At 39.7% G+C, this 20,711-nt stretch overlaps 1 long non-coding RNA gene across 8 annotated transcripts in view; it reads right to left on the reverse strand.

Annotated features, from left to right (window-relative positions):
• Positions 1 to 814: 814 nt before the first annotated feature.
• The window catches only part of LOC140845757 (uncharacterized), a 38,657-nt gene continuing 18,760 nt past the window's right edge, over positions 815 to 20,711 (reverse strand). For 4 of the 8 annotated variants that reach the window (XR_012124636.1, XR_012124637.1, XR_012124635.1 and 1 more), the window contains one exon: positions 17,849 to 19,571. This is a non-coding gene — a long non-coding RNA (uncharacterized lncRNA). Of the gene's footprint in view, positions 1,088 to 3,202; positions 3,245 to 8,913; positions 8,993 to 15,190; positions 15,274 to 17,848; positions 19,572 to 20,711 lie in introns of those variants that run through there. The other 4 variants (XR_012124638.1, XR_012124639.1, XR_012124640.1 and 1 more) reach the window with 4 other exon arrangements.

The following is a 20,711-nucleotide window of genomic DNA, read 5'->3' on the forward strand; positions in this document are numbered from 1 at the left end:
TCAGGTTTTGGGGTTTTACTATCCAGCACTTGCAAAGGAAACTATTCAGCTAACTTCCTAAAGCTTGTGAAGTTCTCAGCACCTCACTTCTCTTTGGATGTTCAAGTACTATTTGTACAGGGCTTAGAAGAAGTGGTACTTTTTCTCTAATTCTGTCAGCTAGTTGGGTAATTTCCTATCAGATTAAGCAATGCCTTAGTAGTCTTTACTTTTGGTTGTTTCCTTTTTTTAAACATGAGTATTGTTATGAATTCAGATAACTTAATATTAGGTTATATATTTGAACATTTGGTTAAAGTGGGGAGTATTTGAATGCCGCCTTATGAAAGACAACTCTTCTTGTCTTCATGCAGCAAGGTGAAGTCCATCACGCAAATGCCAAAATGAATGCAGGGTATCTGCTGGTCATGAGTTCCAAATGTTGAATGATGCACGTAATGTTTACTTTCCCCCACCAAATGCATCAAATATATCGGATCTGAAGCCAACATTTTATAAATGATAGTTGCATACATCAATGGCATAAATGTGACTTTAATATTTAAAATGGAAGGAAATATCAACAGCTGTCAATGACTACGCATGTTTTCACGAGAAGAGAAAAACTGTGATTGTAGAAAAGCTCTAAGACTCAAGATCAAGTAAAACTCTTGGAATTCAGCATTGTCTGTATTTGTCTCCTATATATTATTATCAATATATTGAGCTGAAAACCAGGATTCATCAGTTTGAATTACATTTAACGTTTGATGCTTAAGTTTAGTAAACCACCCAAGATCATTTATTAAACAGTAGTGAGATGATGATGATATAAGCAAGATGTGCTTCACACCCCTGCAGACAAAGATTGGGTTGATAAATGTCAGGGGAAAATTAACATTTTATTGCAAATTTCTTTCTTAATAATGAGACATTATAAAAGGAAAAAGAATTGCATGGAAAATATTTATTGACAAAACCAAGGAATTACAAAATTCCTCAGATGACACAAATCAATATGATTGTGTTTTCTTCCCCATCGTCTTCTTCCATCCTCCTTTTTCTCTTTTTCTCCCTCTTTTTCTTCTTTCTCCTTCATTTTAGAATCCTGGGATAATTCATGAAAGGGTTTAGAGAATAAATCTCAAATTAAAATGTTTGCAAATAAAACCTGGCCTATTTTCCAACCTGCCTAGGGAATTTCCAAAGCTCTGGGGGAAGGTGTGGGTCATTTTCTCAGGTATTACTGCAGACACCAGCAAAGAAAGAAAATAAACTCCTCCCTGATGCACTGTTTCAGGCCCTGCCTTATGACAGCATGCACGCAAGTGTGTTTTGGTTAAGAGAGTCAACATCTCTCCATACTTCACTCAGGGAAAGAACTTCCTGATGAAAGAATTTCAGGAAAGATCATATAAAGAAAATGAAATTGTTGTGCTTTTTATGTATTTATTGGTTGATTTACTTGTTTGATTAATAATAAGACCTTTCTTTAGCAAGTGTAAATAACTCAATTAATGAGCTATGTAGAATTATCAAAATGAAAAAGAACATGAGGTTTATGGATTTCAGCCTGAGCTTGAATCTGTTAAGACCCTAGACAGGTTTCCTGTTTTGCCATTGGGTTTCAGCCCTGTGCCGGTTCACTATGGATTCAATGTGACCAAAGAAATGACAGTAGAACATTCTTGGGGTGAAAGGATTATTCCCAACTTTATTTCCACGGTGGCAGGTCAGTCACTAGAAACCCAGACTCAGAGCAAGTCTGCACGCAGGAAGCCGATCTCTACCTCTGGGCCTTTCTACCTACACAGCCATCCCAGCCTCTGTCCTCGGTGCTGCCACCACTCCAGCCTCTGCTCTGCTCTCCTGCAGCCTTGCAGCCCTGCCACCGTGTCACCCAGATCACTGGGCAGAACTCTTTATATAGAGTCAGTAACAACGTATTGCCCACACATGTGTAGTGAGCTAGCCGGCCAGGGCCAGGTGAGAATCCTGGCCACAGGAACCTTGATTTTATCCACACTAGCCTTTCTCATCCACTTGTTAATGTGTAGAATGAGCATGGAAGCAGCTTCCTAGCATCACCATGAGGGGCAAACGTGTGCTAGCACAGTGCCTGGCACCTGGACTGCTTTCAGTGCATGGTGGTGGTGAGTCTGATGGATGTCTCCACCCTTGTGGTGCAGATTCATCCTGATGCCCAGGTGGAAGCACTGCTGATGGGAATGTTGCCTGGAGACTCAGCGGAGGAGTGTTCTCAGTTTCAAAGAAAATTGCCAGGGCTGACACAGATCTTCTCTCACCAGATATATCTCCCTCAGGGTAAATTATCTTGTGATAAAATGTCCAGAATAAAAAACTCCTTCAACCCCAGAACAACCTAGAGATAGCAGGCATTTTAAGGGGAATTTGGCTAAATTTCAGAGTTTTTTGCATTGATTTTTGAGCTCTTCTTGTCCAAAGACCACAGATGGTTGAAGCCCCTGCTGATCATCTGGACCACATTATCTGACATCCGCTTTTTTTGCATTTTGTAGTATGAACTATTTTTATCACGGCTGAGTACAAATTTCATTTAAATTTTAAATTGTAGCAGCAACACTAAATTTCCCCCTTACATCATGTGAAATTTGTTTTCTTAGCTATTTCAAAATTATTCATTTTGTTATTCATTCATTCATTCATTCATTCATTTCTGCTCAGACAATGCTGTTATTTTACCTGGGATATCTGTTTATCTCAGCCCACCAAACTCTTACCCAGCTTCAGCTCTCTTTCCTCCTAGAAGCCTATAATAACCTCTCCAGCCAGGGGCAATATATCGCGCCCGTAGCAACCCTCACAGAATTCAGATAGCATGTGTTACCCACTGCCTTGGGTGGGAGTTTTATGCATTGCATTGCACACCTTCCTGGGAACACCCTAGGTTGCTTTGAGGCAGGATCCCCTATCTTCGTATTCTCCATAGTTCAATGCCTTGTACATAATTGGTTCTCAAGAAATGTTTGTGTACTTCCCTGGTTCCTAAAAGCTTAGATAGCAAAGTGTCTTTTCAAAAACACTGCATTATTTATGCCATGGTCTCAAAGTAAAGATAAGGAAAAAATAGTCTCTAACAAACATAAAATTATAGGTAGTTTCTTCTACAGGGGAGGGAAAGAGGAGAAAACTGTGGCCCAGCTCTTCTTCCTCTTGCTTCATGAATGGTGTTTGGACTTACCTGTGATGTGTCTTTGACATGTCATCATACATCAGAGAATCCCTGGATGGAAATGAACCATGAAATAAAGACAAAAAGGATATTTCTTCTTTACCTTTACATTTGAGAAGCCATCCCTAACTTTTAAAATAGTCACTCTTTTGTATTCATTTTTTAGATCTTCCACAGCCAAAAAGTTACATAGAATTGGAATCCATGTAAATGTCTCCAAGAACTTTCAAAACAACAAAAATAAAAGTAAAAGGTGATGATTAAGAGGGGATTTTGAAGATTAAAAAACAAGCAAACAAACAAAAACCCCTAAAGAACTCTAAAGCTCACTATCATAGCCTTGACCTCTGATTTCTGAATTCAACACCAGCAAAATGACTCCCGAAGAGTGAGGGCAAGAGGAGTGAGGTGTATCTCGTCCTGTCACTGTTTGAGGTGGGGAATAGGGGCACCTTCCTCTCTGTCTCCATTTGGAGATGTGGGAACAAAGAAGAAAATAGGGCCACAAAGGGGTAATTTCCAATCAGAACGAGAGACAAGAGGTAGCAAAAAACAATCAGATGAGACAGAAAATATGAGTAGAAAGGTGAGTCAAGGAATCCTATGTGTCTAAAATTCAACTAAATGTGATCAAAATAATTAACAGGGATTAAATTGAACACTCAACAACTAGGGTAGGTTTAGAACAACCACCTAAGTTACAGAGAAACAATATATGCCTATCAGGAAAATGAAACGTTGGACTACATACACTCTTGAAGAAAAGTGAGCCACCAGCATCCCTGAACATCTTTCAAAGAAAAGAAACCAGCCTCTAGGACGCTGCCTATTCCATGAACAATGGTACAGCTCATTCACAAGAGGTCAGAGGAGAGGGAGACCCTACAGAAGGCTGAACTCCCTGAAAATGACAAAAGGTGTATCATTAAAGAGAATACATCTCCAGGGAATGTAAAAAGTAATATGGTATTTATCTGTAGTTTTAATATTAAAAAAAAAACACTTGGAGCAAATGGAAGGCGGGAGCCTGGTGCATCAAGAAGAAGGGTAACTCTTAAGGAAGCATACTCATGTGCTAAAATAGATTTTAAAAGCAAAGTATAGTAAATAATCATCTTTTTGTGGTAACTTACTCTATTCATTAAGATCAAATGATGCCAACTTACACTGAGAAATATTGTTTGCTTGGCACAATAAGTGAACGAATCAATGAATGTGCATTTATCGAACACTGAGCCTTGTACTAGGTACTTAAACAATTATTACCTCATTTAATTCTGGTGTTATTAATAATAACAATCCTGTCAGTTAGGAATTATTATTCCAACTGGATCCTAATTATATAAGGAAGAAAACAGACTCATAAAGATGGATAAGGAGCCCAAGGACACACAGCTAGCAAGGCGTAGAGGCAGATTTCCAACCCAGATCTTCTGACTCCAAGCTGAGTTTTTTGTTTAAGAGAAAAATCATTGCTTCCCCTTTTAAAAATATATCACTACTGCTGGTAAAATTGTGCTTTGGGTGGACAGATGATTCAAAGACTTGTCCGAAGAAGTTCTGGATTCACCTTGAGCCTTTTAGAATCAATCATTAAAATGGGAACAGTTTAACGATGGTCTGGGCGATCACCCCATCATGCCCAACGAACTGGGGAGGAGCCTTCGGCCTTACTCATGTATTTAACTGTTGTTTTAGGAGAGGCCTTAAAGGAAAGAAGGTTACGTCAATTGTGTTTTAACAGAGTGACTAAGTTGTGAGCATTTCCAAAAAAATATATTTTTCAGACTTCAGTTTTACTAGCCTCGGGGATGATGGCTCCGGCGCCTCTCTGCTGCTCTGCTCTCTGATCCTCACGTCCTCAAGGCATCGCCTTCCCAACGGCAGGAAAACCAGCCTTGATTTTGCTGGAAACCTCACTCCTGTTTCCCCTAAATGAACTTCTAGAAATGCTATCAAGCCACTAAAGCAAGCTGATGAAAGGAGAAAGCACGTGGTCTTACAACAAACTTCCCCAGAAGCAGGAGGCCCACCCTCCGACACTGTATTTCAAAGGCTTCCAATACTTTCAGACACGCATTTAATCAAACACCTACTTACTCCTTGACCCTCTGGAATACCAGTCAAGTGCTGGTAGCCTGTAAAATACAGTTTTATCAAGACTTTCCTAACGTGAAGAGAACCATAGCCAGAATTTGTAGGAGAGAAGGACAGAAGGGGGAAAGGCAAAAGCAATTTTTCCAAATTGGCCTAAGGCAAGAATTGGCCATATGATTAATTTTTTAGTCTGAAAATATTATGAAAAAAAAAGCCACCATTTGTTTTATCGGCTTTCTTAAGAAATGCCTCAACACTCAACGCCCCAGGACTGGGAGACCTTTCCCCGCTCACGGAGCCTCCGGCCCGCAGCCGAGTGCCGCTGAGCCTGAGCAGTCGGGGACTCATTCTGATAGTCTCAAGACAGATGACTTGTTCGGGCACTTAGGTTTCATCATCTCTGAGGCATTTTCAACAGAGGAGAAGTTCTGATTGCAGAGGAATGTGACAAGGGTTGTTTCACACAGTTATCAAAACCTTCGACCATTCTGAGACTGATCGCTGCATGGTGCCCACCAGTGGGTGTAGGGTGATCGTGCCGGTGAGTAACCGACCCCTCGAGAACAGTAAATGAGAAGGTGGGTGGAAATACTAGAGCAGGGAACTGACTGTCCATAAACCAGATCACTCCAGCAGACATGGGTGGTTTTATTTTCTTCTTTTTTGACTGTGATGGTTTAAAAAATATATTTAGTTGTAAAGTAATTTTTAAATCAGGAAAGTTCATAGGAAAATAAGAGATATCTGGCTCTTCTTTTACGATTGAGGGATCTGGCAACAGGGGGGAGGTCCACATTTCAGCATGTCAGCAACTAACGCTGAAAATTCCTCGACCCTTTAGATGGGCATCAAATAGTACTAGCACCACAGTTCCCACGACATGCCTAAGTATGCTTACTTAAACCATTTAGGCACATGCCTGGATCTGCATAGAGTTTGAAACCCCAGGAAATAAATGGAATCCAATAACGTGGCCCTCAAAATCTGGAAGGTGAAACTTCCACATTAAGAACCATCAGGGCAGCAATACAATAGCCATGCATTTCATGGAATAAAATGTTAAAGTAGTTTAGATCATTCTAGACTGCACCTTTAAAGTTTTAGAATTACCCGCAAAATTACCTGGCTGGAATGAAAATGTGTTTTAAAAAGAGATAGATAAGAAATATAAGCATTTGCCCCAGACTTTGAAAATAGGAACTATAGAAAAGAGAATTTAGTTTTCCTCTCTTATTCTTTAAAAATTGCATCTTGTTACACAAATAATAGAGTCATAAATCATTTCAATTATGATACCTAATCCATTTTGTCAAGCCACCATTTCCAGTAAACTTCTCTGGTCAGGTCTGTAAGTACTTTCTAAGTAACGAATTCTAAGTGGACATTTCAGACCTTATCCTACCTGGCCTTTCATTAACCTCTCTGGTTATCTAGACCCATATTCAGCTGCCCACAGTACAGCTCCACTGGGGCATCTTGCCAGCATATGGAATCCCTGATCATCCCTCCAAACCTTCTTCTTGGTGGCACCAACATTCTCCGCCTCAGTCAATGGTAGTGCCACCCCTGAGACTCTCATGAAGAAAGCTAGATGGACCTGATGTTTCCCTTTCTTTTTGTCTCTTTCCATGTTCAGTCAATCCACATCTTGTTTTTGGTCTGTAGAACAGCCTCTTCCCTTCTTTCCCCTATTTCACTTAGCATCATGTCCTCTAATCTTTCTTCAACAGCTAAAGTGACCTGTATTGCCTGATAATGACAGTTCCACTTTGAACTCATCATAGCTTCCATTGCTTCTAGAGCCATTTGGAATTCTAAACACAGTGTCCCACAGTTCACTACATCCTGCCATATAGCTTGTGGGTCCTTCTCACTTCAGCCCCTTCACACATGCTATTCCTGTTCCTGAAATGCTTTTCTCTCCTCCTCTCCCACCCTCTTTGCACCCTTTACTTCAGTAACTCCTCATTCTCTTTCAGGGTTCAAATTAATGTCACTTCTTCAGTGACGCCTTTCCCGTCCTCCATGAATATAAACCTCATAACACCTGGACACCATCACCACACATATCTGTATTATAATTATCTGATTACTTATAAAATTTTGATATGTGTGTCTTCCTGTTTACCTGTAAGACCCACAAGGGCAAAGAATGTCTGTTCTCATCACAAATATATTTTCCATATTCCCATGTTCTTGGCACACAGTGACTGTTCACATTTTGAATGAATGAATGAATGAATATTACCTATCTATCAGATACAAATATTAAATGGAGAGGATCACCATGATTCAAGGGATACTGTTTTTAGAGATGCAAAACAGTAATAGAAACACGCAGGACAAATTGTAATTCTGGGCATTAAGCTACAGTGACCACTAATTCCCTTTGCATGAATAACTAGAAAGATGATTATAAACACATACAATGTCCCTCTAATTAAAACAGGCATGTTCATAGCCTGCAAAAATCATTGTAGGGAAATTAAGTCTGCACATGAAAACACTCATATTTATGAATTTTCTTAGCCTGTTTATTTTTGGCTCAGTAACATCAGGTTTTAGTTTTACTCTGATTATTGGTATTTCATACATGTCTGTCATATGTTGTTATTTTATATGCTACTTATTGTGGGAAAAAGCTAAGTGATTCCAAATTTGATTCAGTATTAAAATCTCTCTCTATAATAAGTCAACCGTGTTGGCTAATCTAAAAAAATATTGGTTGTTCAACATTTTCAAAGAATTTTCTACTATATTTGCCTTAGGGAGGCTGGTGTTGCCCACAGAAACAGGTCATTTTTCTTCAATTATTCCTAAGAACTTTTTATTTCATCAGTGTATCTTCAGTATTTTCTCTGATTGTTCAAAGATGTGCATGGTCTTAGCATAGCTCTGTTTACTGAATTAGTACTCTGTGCCAGGAACTGTTCTAAGCGCTTTATATGCATTGATCATTTCATCTAACAAATCTATGAAATGGGCACTATTGCTAGTAATTTCCCCATTTACCACATGAGGAAACTAAGGTGCAGGATGATAGGCAACTTGCCCAAAGTCATACAAGTAGTAGTTCATGAAGCTGGGCTTTATACCCAGGCATTCTCTTTATAGGGCTTTCCTTACTCTTAACTTCTATGTTAACCAGCAATAGGTATTTAAATGAATAATTACCTTTTTACTCTAAATTTTTGTTTCTATTCACTATAACATTGCCACATACTCCCTTTAATTTTCAGGGATATGCTTGGCAATTATGTCATAAAACATAATTTTCATGTTGACACAATGAATTGCTTTATCATATAATTAACATTTAGAATCTTGGCTTTATGTTGGAAATATATGTTATAAATAGGTCACCAGCTAACTGTTAGCTGATCATTTATCCTAATTTCTTAACAATTAAAAAAACGGGAAACATGACTCTCTTTGCACTGTCTTCTTCTCTGACTACAAGGTGAGAAGATTCTTACAGGCTGTTTTGTAAAACCTACGGTACCTTGTTCTCCAGATGAGTCCCTGGATTTTACCTAACATTTTGAGATTTTCTGAGAAACCACATGGCACTTAATCCCATGGTTGTAACTCACGTCAGACTCTGTGGTTACCTTGTAACTTACCAAAGTCTTGCCACCCCAGGAAACAGAACCTCTGGAGAGAAAACATTCTCCCTGGGTCACTTCCCTGGTAGTCTGAAAACTAAAAAGAAAGAAAAGACAAGGTGAGATTGTGCTTGAAGCAACATTTGCTTCATATTTAACTCCAGAGCATTAAATAAACCCCCAAGGATGCACCAGCCTGTGCAAGATCAAGCCTGCTGGGAAGGGAAAGGATGACAATTCACCCTTTCTCAGAGAAAAACCTCCCACCTTCCATCCTGCCACTCAGCTGCAGAACCCGAATCCTGAGAGACAGCTTCCTCCGCAGACACATTCCAGCCTGCCCCCAGTGAGCCACAGACTCGTGAAGCAAAGGACCAACGGGGACCTCTGGGAACATCTAGTCCATCAATTCCCAAAGGCTCCTTTAATCATTTATCTGCTACCCCTCATCTCAGCTCATGGGTTTGGAAAAAAAATTTTCAACCAAACTAAATATGGTAAATACAATTAACTATATTCACCAATGTTATTCATCAAAGATACATAAAAATATGCATAGTCTGAGATTACAATGCAAGGTTCCCACCTCACAGTGACTTGAAATGATTTCCAAAAGAGCAAGGATGTTTGAGATTATCTATGCAACCTTACAAATAAAATTCAGAATTGCTCTTAGAACCTGACTGTCCTCTTTAAGGATGTTTAAGTCTTGATCTGGAAAATAATGATATATGCAGTCGGACATTTTACTGAAGACCATAGAGACCAGTGACCTGCCCTTTAAAACCAGACTATGGGGTAGACCAGGAGCTATACATCCAATGGGTCCCCCCAGGTCAATAAAGTACAGGTAAAATCTCCAGGGAGAATATTTGCTTAAAGCTGAGGTGAACAACTCAGCCAAAACCTGACACCAGGACTAACTGCATATCAGAATATGAGAAGCAACATCTAAAACAAATTTTCTGGAATTAGGTACATAGAGTATAATATGACACTGTGCCAAGAGAAATGAAAATCCAGGACTGTAAAAAAAAGCCTTCACTTGGCTATGAACTCTCATGAAAAGTGTGTTATTAGATTGAGACTCAGCTGACAAAGATTAATGCAAGAGGTGAGAAATATTCAGTGTGAGTGTTCCGTGTCTTTGCAGGAGAGAAACCCAAGGAAAACAAATTACATCAGTTCAGGCTAACAGGATAAAGATAAGAGAAGCAAAAGAGTCCAGGGAGATAAGGTAAGCCCGTCGGGTTGAAGAGTATTAGGAGGGCAAATCTATCAGGAGGGGAGGCATGATGAGAAGAAATCAGGGCTTCTAACAAATGAGCCAGGGCACGGAACGCATCACAACCCCAAAATTTGTTGAGATGCTGAACTCATTTTTTAAGTCAGCCCTATTGGTGGGGGGTGGAAAAAGACAAGAAACAGAAAGAAATATGATGTATTTGAAAGAAATGAAGGTCTTAGGAAAAATGTCACTGGCAAAGAACAGAAGAGGGTTCCCACGTGTATGAGTGTGTGTGAAGTCAGCCTGTCCTGTCTCCGTAATGGCAGTGATAACTACAAGAACACTAAACCAGTTAAGATACAAGTAGCAGATTTAGTCAAGGGATTCATCATTATTCGCTTCTAAGTCAAACTATTCAATTGAATTAAACTTTGTTTTTTGCATTCGTATTTATTTTAGACCTAGAACAAACATATGAAGATATTTTGGTCTAGTCCTTAAAAGTTTAGACAAATAAATTGTCATTACTATTTTCGAGATGAAATAACAGAGGTCATAGAAATAGTTGGTGTTGGGATTAAGACCCAAATCAAAGAACTCTGTTTTCTCAGACAGTGCTTTCTGGATTTCAAACTGATTGCTTTTAAAAAACATCACTAATCGGGCTCTTATAATGGGTCTTTTCTGCCACATTGTAGTATATCAAGTCCTCTCAACAATCCTGTGACTTATATATCCTATTTCTTTACAGATGAGGAAACCGAGGACTAGGGAGAATGAATAAATGTCCAGCTTCACCAGCTTCACAGTTGGTCTGTGAGTATGTGTTAGTCAATATGTGGTCTAGCAGCTTAAAGCAGATGTGTTCTGTTTTAAGAAATCTTCTAAGTGAAAAATGAGCTTTAAAAAATAATAGAGGTTATTCATCTTACAAAAGGTTTACATAAAAGCAATTACCAGAGTGTGACTTGACTCTATGCCTTAAATTAACTTAAATCTTAATATCTATAAATATTAAGTTCCTCCAATTTTACTACTTACAATACTAAGAAAACAAATGGAAACAGTGCAGCAGCACACTGCATTTTAGATAAAGATCAATAAACTCAAATGTAATTCTACTCAACTTTTTAGAAATATATCTGTTCTAAACAAATAAGGAAGGCCCTTCTCTGTAAACAAGAATCAAAGAGAGCATGGCCCTCTGGTTCTGCATTCTCTCATGGAAGGTGACACCTACACTCCCAGGCAAAGTCAATTTACCTTCTCAGTAAAATTTGCAGAAGGAGATGGAGAATTACCTCCACTGCACCTGGGGCAGGATGTTTACCCTGAGATTCTCTGCCACTATGCAGGGTCACCTGAAGCACAGCAGCCACTGCATCCACTGATTATTCCTCTAGTCACCCAGCTGTCTACCTGCCCCTCTTCAGATCATAGGAACAGGAAATGACACTGCCTGGAACTATAAGGAAGGAATCCAAATGTGGGATGAAAAGAAATGTTTATTTCTTGAACACCTTCCTGGTTGCAAAGGAAAGAAACAAGTTGACAATTTCTTATAAAAAGATACCCTACCTGCTAGTGAGTTTCCAAATTCATTTTGACCAGAAAGCACATATACTCACTTATTCATATATATTGCTTTATATGTTCTTCTAAGTAACTTGCTTCTAAAGCAGCCAAACTAGGGTGCAAGACGGCAGGCTCTGGACTTGCATGGGTGCTGGTTCAAAGGCCAGCTGTGCCACTTACTTGGTCAGATCTTTTCGCAAACTCAAGTGTCCTTATATAGAGAATGAAAATAATATTGCTACCTGTTCATTATCATTGTTAGAATTAAATAGATACTCAATATGTATATATACATATATATGTATATATAAAATATATACAGTCTATAGATGACATGCACACAAAGCCCCTAAGCATGATACTTGGCAGAGGATAGATGCTTAACATACAATAGAAATTATCACTATAATTATTTTACAATTAATTCAGCAATAAAGACATACCAACCCACAATCAATCATTTGTCCTGCTAAGAATATTTTTAATTTTCCTATTTTTTCTTCTCACTTTCTTTAGTAAAGCAGGCAAATGCATATAATACATCTTCCATATTTTTGAGAAGAAAACATTACAAATACACTTGATATAGGGACATCACAAGTACAAACCAAGACATCGCCATAATCCTTCCCTTTATCTGGGCAAGTGACTGAACTAAATCTCTGTCCTCGGTGTTTGCTCCAATACAAGCATTTCTAATCGAATATAGTCCTAGAAAGAGAGTAATTGCCTAAGAAATGTCACTGTTGGTGTGTTATACTGCCATGGGGAGATTGAAAGAACTAACAAGGTGCCAAGCCTGATGAGTGGATAAACCATGTTTGGCCTTGGGTTTGAGCTTCACAGCAAACAAGAGAATGTTTACCAAGCCTCTCTGAGAAATGGGTACAAATTGCAGGAAATTCAGGAAACTGTGGACTTGAATGTTATCAACATGAGAAAATTAATGAGTATAATAAAAATGTAGTTTTTATGCTATAAATAAGGAATTTGACTTCGCCTCTTTGTCTTCATAATTATTTCAGGGAAAGAACACTGTCTCTAAACTTAAGGGCTGGCATTTAAAAATAAGTGCCTCTCTCTCTCTCCGAGGTGTTTTGGAGAAGGAAGCGCCACAGGCCCATCCGGTGCTTATGTAAAGCATGGGTGTTTGACACCTACCAAGCCCTCTGCCAATGAAATTCAGACACTTTCAGCCAAAAAATTAATAGCAAAAGATGGCAGGAAACTCTATAAAGTGATGAGGAAAAATAATAAATACCTACCCAAGTCACTAGAATGTTGCAGGCCTCCTAGGGGGCATTGGAAAGGGCAGTGGTGAGGGACTGTGCAGACTCCGGGGACTCCCTGATCAGCTGGACGTCTTGTCCAAGAGCACTGTGGTGTCATCAGACGACACGTTGTAGTATTACTCAGAAAGATAATAAATGTGCAGCCCTCCAGCATGTAGCATTAATAAAACTGATTTTCCATCATTAAGGCCTTTATGATGACACAAGATTAAAATTTGTTCAGTCTTTGGGCCATTTCTTGAATCCTGAACTGTCGTGGTCCCACCTGGCCAGTTTGAAGCCCTCTGAGCCCTGTGCTCTGTCTTACTCAGCCCCCAGTCTTTGCTTTTCCTTTTTCGGCTGTTTGTATCCACAGTGCTACTGCATCCCTTGTTGCTGGCCTAACAGCTTTGTGTCTCCTTTAAATTCTTATAAAGGCGACAAATGAAGGTAGAATTTAGAAAGACATTCACCAAATATACTTGCTGTGTTTTCATACAACAGTCTGCATAGTCTTCTGTCTTGGTGTTCCTTCCCATGCATATCTGGGTTCAATTTAACCCAAAGATAAAAACATAAGCAGCCTTTTAATTTGATTTTTTTGGTCTAATTAAGGATTAGTCCCTGTGGATTGTTCTATGGTTTTTAGTTAGCGGGGACAGAAGCCACACCTGCAGGCGACACAGCCGCATGGGAGTACACACAGCATTCAACAGTGTCCTGAGAAAGCGTCCTTTCGGCTGTCCTACTGGAATCAATTGAATGTAGACCTGATTTTCAAAAGGTAACTGTTTTCAGACAGAATTTCTGTAGCCTGGACTCCCTGCTCCAGCTGCCCATCAGTGACATGAAAAATTCCTCAGCATAGGTTAGTATGATTCTAGGCCAGAGACCAAACATACTCCCTTCTTCAGTTCACCTCCCATTTAAACATAAGCTTATGAGCGCTTGGTCTTCCTCCAGAGAACGTTCCTACCAACGCCACTTGTGCCTTGCCCTCCTGTCTGCACGATGACAGCTGGAGCAAGGTTCTGCACCTCTGTCCTCATGCAGGCCCGGCTCTTCTCTCACCCACTGGCTCGCCTGGAATGTCCTCCCTGACCCAGCCCCACCACCAAGACTGCTGTTATCAGCGCTCAAATACCAGTCACTCCCCTGTAAAGTAAGAAGAGATACCCCGGCAGCTCCTGCAGGGAAACGCTGGCATCTCATCAGTTTTCGGGGTTAGAATTCACTGTCAAGCTCACACTATCTGCCAGACCCTCCCAGATACACAGTAGATGGGGGTTCGCAGCACATTCCTCTCATGCTACCCTTCAGAAGAGCGTCTGCAGCGCAGCGCCAGCGCTCTCCTCAGGCCCCGCTGGCTCCGGGGAGGCCCCTGGCCTCACGGCAGTGATTAGGACAGGGCTCCCTCTCCCTGCCCTCTCGGCTGGGACCCGGGGGCAGATCTGTAGCCTTGTCAGTTAATATTCGGGGCTGGGCATTTTACCCTTAGGGTAAACCTATGCATAAGGGTAAACCTATGCACAACTCAAGCTATTTAACAAATAGTGTACATGCTGGACATTCACATACATATGATTCCTACTACAAGAATTTCTAGTCTGAAACCAAAAAAAAAAAAATGTATGTATCCTTTTTGGAAATTTAAAATGATGTTTTAAAAGATAAACACAATTAAGGAGCTAAAATCTCCCATTTCATTTAAACTGGTTTTAAGTGACTTGCCATACCATTGTCAGTATTCCGTACGGGCTTCCCCCTCTTGTTAAATTACACTGTACTCAGAATGCTTCCCCAACAGCAACAAAAAATCCTTCTTCAAGTGAGGCTTACATCCCGACTGCTCCTCCCCAAAGGTGCCTGCCGGTGAGGAGCGGCGTTATAAATACAGATGGAATCTCCTCCCCCTCCCGACTTCCTTGGGTCACTGCATGGCACGCCTACACCCGCGGAGCCTCCTGTCCAGGCTCTAAACCCTAACCCTGAGAACTCTCCTGGACTTAGCTTTTCTCTCACTCTGTTTCACCCCTAACAGCTACCACATTCTTTTTTATTCCATGTCCCCCTAGGTCCATCTCACTTTCTCTTTTATTTGAATTTATACCATCTGCCTTCTGCCCTCTGGTTAGGAAGCCATTCATGATCTCTCTCCTACCCCGTTATACATGTTCCCTGGCGGGCCCCCCTCCCAGACCCTTCCTCCTCCCCATTTTACCTTTGCAGACGTAGTTCCCTTCCTGATGCCCAGCACTGACCTTGCCGTTCCTCTGCTCAGGTGCTCTTGGTGTCCTCCACTCTCTGTGGGAAAAAGTCCAAAGTCTTGTTTCTGACAAATGGGCCCTTTGTGGTATATTTTCCAATCTGTGTAACACTTCATTTTTTATTCCTGTAAACCTTTTTATCTACCCTTTTTTTCAATCTGCAGGAATTCCAAGTACTTAAGGATACACAGTAGTTCCCCAGCTCTGAACTTCATTTGGCTCACCTTCCTCCAACAAAAAAGCCTCTTTCCTTCTCTGCCTATTGAAACTCTGCCTGTTCCTCAATGCCCAATTGCCACGAATTAATCCCTGACTTCTTAGATGAGAGATATCAATTCTCCACAGCAGTCTGTAAGTCCATTATGGTAGCACATAGTAAGAAGGACTTCTTTGAACTGCAGTGATTTATTTGCTCAATTAACTGCATACATCTAACACCTTGTCAACTTGAGAATAAGGGCTCTTTGTATATCTCCACACTGGCCAGTAAAAAGCCATGAATTTGGCAGAAAATATCATTTGTGATAAACAAATACATCACCTGGAAATGCAGACCTCCTCACAAGGGCATTCTGCCTGATTCATAGTGTCAATATTTAAATAAGGTGGTATTTCTTACAATATGTGCTTTTGCCATTTTTCTCCCTCAAATGTGATATAGTATATAGAGAAAAGGAGATGAAGTTAAGAAACTTGCCTTCAGCAATCCTGAATGAAAAGAAGTATTTGGGACTCTTAAATTTAACCATTAATGTTGTGCTTCATTTTGCTCTGTTGAAGGCAGAATAATGATTCCCTAATGATACCTCAACCCTAATCTCCAGAAACTGTAAACAGGTGGGAGTCTAAAGGGACTTAGATGTGATTAAGGTCACTAATCAGATGACCATAAAGTAAGATTATTTTGGATTATCTGAGTGGGCCCAGTATAATCACATGAACCCTTAAATTGAGAAGCATTAATCAACCAGAGAGTCAATCAGAGAGATGCATTGGAAGAAGAGGCAGGAGAGAGCGAAAGTGTGAGGTGTCTCAACCCACCATTTTGAAAAAGAAGGAAAAGGGCCCTGAGCCAAGGAAGGCACAGCCTCTAGAAGCTGTTCACAACCCTCAGTGGACAGCCAGATTGTACATCCTCAGTCCTACAGCCACAAGGAATTGAATTCTGCCCCCAACCCGAATGAGCAAAGAAATGGATTCTTCCCTGGAGCCTCCAGAAAGGAACACAGATGAGGTAACACCTGGTTTTCAGCCCCGTGAGAGCCATATCAGACCTCTGCCCTAACAAAACTGTAGGTTGGTACATGTGTGCTGTCTTGAGCCACAAAGTTTGTAGTAATATGTTATAACAGCAATAGAAAAATAATATATTCTCCAAGAAGCTGTTCAGATACACTTGACCTATGGTGGTTTGAACTGGCTAGAACTAAGAACAGAGTGCACATGTTGGATTAGGAGTCTAAAGGTATACTTTATTATTTTTTATATGAAATCACTCTAAAACATTATAAATAAGGTGGTCTATTCATTCATTCTTTTATTCAATCACTCTTTGTACAAGCATTTCCCAAATACTCTAATCATAATTTTTCTTAGAGTTTGTAAATATTCTGGATTCTATTTCATCACTGGCCACAACATACAACCTGGAACATGGCAGGTATTTGGTAAGTATTTAATGAATTAAGTCTGACTTCATCATATAAGCTCTATTAAAAGTTCTTCACTAAGATATGGATGGTAATTTGTCTAACTTACAGTGTAGCCTCAAAGACATAAGCCTAAGCAATTTTTAGAAAATATGTTGCTGTTAATCCCAGAATATCATCTCTAAAATCCAAATCCCTTTGTGCCTTGATTTATGTATCCATCTTTGCAGTTTTCTCTAAGGTCTCTGATTCACACAATAGCTTTCTTAAAAGACTACTATTGTGTGGTCACTTCCTTTCTCAACATTCTCAAAGCTCTCTATGCCATTAGGCTCAAATCCAAATTCCTCAATGTGGCACACAAAGTCTCGCAACATGCCTATCCAAATAATCCAAATAATCTCCTCCTGTTATTTCCCAGCCTGACCCACATTCCCACACCCAGTGCTGTCCCCCACTCAACTAAGGCTTCTCTCCAACCCTAAAAATGCCTCATTCAGCCTTGATAAAAAGTTTTTGATCTCGTGCTGCCAGGTATGCAACCTTCCTGTCCTTGACTCTTCATCCCAGCCTAGCCCTCAGATAGACTTGTCTTTCTTCCAAGGGACCTTCCTTCAAATACACCAACTCAGTGTAATTCCTCTCTCCCAGGAGTTGCCCCTCATCTTATAATAATTGCCTGGTTCCAGGTCTTGATCCTTACTTATTTGACATTTGTTGGTATCCCTCTCTAGCTAGATCACAGAAAAAGTATTCATGATTTATGGTTCTTAATATCTGCATCCAATCCCTACCCCTAGCAATTGTGCTGGTAAAGAATAAATAATAATAATAATAACTACTAACATATATAGTGCTTACTATGTTGTAGACATTTTTCTAAGTGTTGTACAAATTTTAGTCCATTTAAAACTCAAAACTCAGTAAGGTATATATTATTTTTATTTCTATTTACAGATGAGGGAACTGAGGTACACGCAATATTTGTTTGTTGTGGGAATTAAGAAACTATGAAAGAAGCCTATAAAATGTTAAGTGATTGGAATCTACAAAATGGTGATTGGAATATAATAAAGTTTATTTTAAGGGAAAATTCATACTTCAGAGGTTTGAGTTTAGCTTTATTTTTACATAATGGAGATGTATATATGAAAAATAATGCCTTATCAGAAAGACTATGGAACATACATCTTCTGACAATATAGCAAGGCTGAATACATAATCAATGGCACAAATCCCAAATACTTTTGAGTGTTTGAATTTCAGATTATATCCATTACAACAAGCTCCCCCTCTAAGGCTAACAAAGAGACTGGATTTCAGTTACGTTTAGTAGAAATGTAAAGCTGTAATCATTATCTACTTCACTATAATTTTCATCTTACCACAATTTCTGGATCCTTTGCCCTGTGGAGTTACATGGAGGATTTTGTATTTGTTCAGGATGGTGGTGCCTACTTGATTTCAAGAACCGCTACAAAGCTGTAAGGAAAGCCTCAGTGGACACTGACATTCATAAATAAAATTCAGCCCCACTCCAAACCTAAGCCTTTTCATGCAGGGACTCACAAGAGCTTCATGCATGTTGTGTTAATACTTGTGAGTCTTTCAAATGCATGTCTGAAACAACCTTAGCCCACAGCAGTTAAGAAACTAGCACAAAATACATAAAGTCCAACTTCTGGCCTCTTGAACAATGTTTACATTGTTGCCATCAACCAGGTGCTAACTCTCAGCTCAGAACTCTACATCAGTTATCTTGTACTTTTTAATGATTTATACACTGTGATTAATTTGTATGTTTCTTCTAGCTCATCAGGCTGTAACAAAAATAGTCTGTCTGAAACACAGTTTAAGCAAAGGTCAAGGAAATCTTATAAATTTAGCTTTACTGAATCCAAGCAGCTGCACAAGCTTTTCCAATCAAGATGACAAAAGTGTTATCTGCAGGCCTGGGCCCCTCCCAAACTCTTTCTATTCTTATCTCCTGTGCCCTTCACCACTGAGAGCTGCACAGGACCTGGTGCAAATTCTGTGGGGGAACATTGTTTTCAATTAAAGATAAACAAAATCCTATTTCTCACAGCTGCAGACACATGAATCTCCCTATTTTTCCATGTGAGAAAGGAGACAGAAAGATCCTGTAGTTCTTCTGAAATGTTGTGAATGTTTTACAGGGATTGGCAGGTCTCTCTAACACATGGACTGCCAGGGTCAGTAGCAATTTGCTGCCCTCCCTCTTTCCTGGCATCCATCTAAATTACCAGCAGTCACACAAGGACATATTGATCTTTCTACAGCTTGCTGTGCAATGAACTGCAGTGCAAAGATAAAAGGGATTATCAACTTGCCAAAATAGAATCTTCTGCCAACCTTAGAAGAGTCATGAACAGGGAGAAGAAAGAATAACAAATGGTGAACTAACAGGAACCCACTCAATAATATAACAAACATGGTGAACTCTCTTCTTTTGCATAGATAGATGGTTTTTATTTGGGGACAGGCTTAGTATTCTGTGGTCCTTAAAAATTGCACAGTTTAGATATGGTAGCTTCTTGACCTACTGGTTGGAAAGTCCTTGAACTTGACTGTTACAAATTGGCCAGCCTAAATTCATCTTGTATTTGCCTTGCACCAGGTTTTCAGGAATTTTGCTGCTCTAGGTATTTCCTTTGTGATGGAGACCCTGAATGAAAAAAGACAAAATGCACTTTAGATCAAATGCAGCCCAGAGTGTTCATGTTAGTCAGTTAGTGTACTTCAAAAACATATCCCAAAACTTGGAATATTATCAAATTATTTCCTTCAGCTGCATGAAAAGTGTGGTGACGAGAGCACACAATAAAAAAAACTAGCCTAGGTAACAGCATGCAACAAGTGAGAGGATGGAAAAGGCTCGAAGAAGTTTGTGATATAAAAGCCCACACTGTCAGCAGAACATACTGAGACACATTTTCTGCCTGAAACAATAACAATCATAAATGAACTACTGTTAACACAAAAATACCAAATACTGGTAAGGGCTGTCATTTTGGTTTTCTTTAGACATGATAAATTGCACTTGCAAATTAGTGTCTGATCTGAGATGACATGAAACAAATGGTGATATTTACATTCTGCACATTATCCTTGTCAGATTAAGCTGCAGTTGGCCAGTGTGGATATAAAGAGGCCTCGGGAGGCTTGTCTGCTAAACCAGCATGTAAATTGTCTCTAAACCATCCACACGTCTACATTTATTATCTCCTCAAACCAGTAACAGCCATCCCGTTTAATGTCAGTTTTGCCAAGTTAGGGTAATTCAGCCAGGAAGGAACTAGAGAAGTGAGATGCCTCCAAGAAAGGACTCCAACATAGGTTAAAAACTACAAATTTTTTTTTACACATTTTTTAAGCAGTCAAAGGCTTCCTATTTCTTTAGCAATTTAGAGGGAATGGGTGGCAGAGGAAGAAAGTAGCACTTAAGTGTTCATGATGCAGCTTATATAAGGTTTGTTGTATGTTATCCCATTTTATCCTCACAAATTAACCTCTAATATAGGCAGTGTTATAACCACTTTACCGATATGGACATTGACATTCAAAGACATTGAACTGAAGTTCAAAAACACCAACACATTACTGAGGACAGAGGAACTATGTGAATCAGGGATAAATGACTCCAAAATCTTCGCACTGTGTCACCCTGACACTGGCCTTAACTAGCAATGTCTGAATAGGATAGCAAGTCCTGGGGTATTCTGGAGAGTGCAGCCTAACAAAGATAACATCAGGTTCTAATTGTCCCATTAAGATACTTTGCAGAGATGTGATTCAGGGAGGAGTA

The sequence above is a fragment of the Manis javanica genome, chromosome 13, assembly GCF_040802235.1.
Source record: "Manis javanica isolate MJ-LG chromosome 13, MJ_LKY, whole genome shotgun sequence".
NCBI classification, from domain to species: domain Eukaryota; kingdom Metazoa; phylum Chordata; class Mammalia; order Pholidota; family Manidae; genus Manis; species Manis javanica.